Source organism: Phoca vitulina, unplaced genomic scaffold (assembly GCF_004348235.1).
Source record: "Phoca vitulina isolate PV1807 unplaced genomic scaffold, GSC_HSeal_1.0 scaffold69, whole genome shotgun sequence".
NCBI lineage: Eukaryota > Metazoa > Chordata > Mammalia > Carnivora > Phocidae > Phoca > Phoca vitulina.
In genome coordinates, this window is record NW_022589772.1 from 1,141,961 (window position 1) to 1,143,175 (window position 1,215).

The 1,215-nt window shown below is 44.6% G+C and overlaps 1 pseudogene; it reads right to left on the reverse strand.

Annotated features, from left to right (window-relative positions):
- Window positions 1–222: 222 nt before the first annotated feature.
- LOC116624657 lies at window positions 223–792 on the reverse strand (annotated as a pseudogene).
- Window positions 793–1,215: the final 423 nt, after the last annotated feature.

Here is a 1,215-nt window from a genome sequence, read left to right on the forward strand (position 1 = left end):
TTTAAGTGTACAACCATAGCGATTAGAGAATTATATACATTATAAAATGCTCACCATAAGTGTAGTTACCATTTGTGACAATACATAATTACAATACCATTGACTCTATTTCCTAGGCTATACTTTTTTTTTTTTTTTAATTCTCGCTTGGAAATTTTACTCGTCCTGGGGAAAGGAAGGCAGGCAGCCCCTGCTTTCTGCTGAGGCTGCCACAAGCCCTCACTATTTCCGGTTGCCGTTGATAGGGAGGTTCACATGCTTGGAGGAGGCCAAGAAGGCCTTGAGCTTGGGAGGCTCCCAGGTAGGCTGAGAGCAGCGGGGAGGAGTCCAGGCAGCTGAGGGCCAGGACCTGGTGAATCAGCAACAAGTCCAGCAGGTTGAAGTCTGTGAAGGAGATCCTGTTGCCCATGATGAAGGCCTGAGCCCCCTGGTTCTGGGACAGCAGGGTCTCAAAAGTCTTCAGGTGCCCAGTAGTGCCTTCACATACTCCTACTTGCTTGACTCCTAGTAGTTGTAGATGAGGATGAGGTATTTGCAGTGGATATTCTCCATGCCATCATTCACCATGTCCACCAGGGCCACCTCCCACTGGTCCTTCCCAGACAGCCCGAAGGAGTGGCCTGGGTATCACAGGATGCCATCAGACTGGTACAGGGTAAGGTCTCCCTCCTGGAACGTGGGAAGTTGCCCATACAGACAGGAGGCCTCGAGGGAGGCCTGCAGCCAGGTCTCCACCTCCTCCTTCCAGCTCTGGCTTCGAACAGGGGAGTAGACGATGGCGTAGGGCATCATGGTTGCTGTGCAGACCTCGGTGACAGAGTTCTTATGCTAGACCTTTCATCCCCGGGGCTGATTTATTTTATAACTGGAAGTTTGTACCTCTTAACCTCCATCCTCCTTCCCTCTGGCAACCACCACTTAAGGAAGTTTAAGTAGAAACCATGTTGCTGATTTAATAATTAAATTAAAAAGTATAATGCCTATGTTTGCTTCCTTCACAGAAAATATTCTATGACTCTCTGTACTTCCCATATTATTTCAATTTTGATGATAAAGTTTCTGGCAAATTGTTTTATATGAAAATTTGAACTGACTAGAAAAAAAAAATATCTCAACTTGATTATTTGCCTTACCAAACAATTTACAGTTTACATAGTTCCTCTGGCATTTAAATTTTTATTTATTTTTTCCAAGTTTTTATTTAAATTCTTTCTT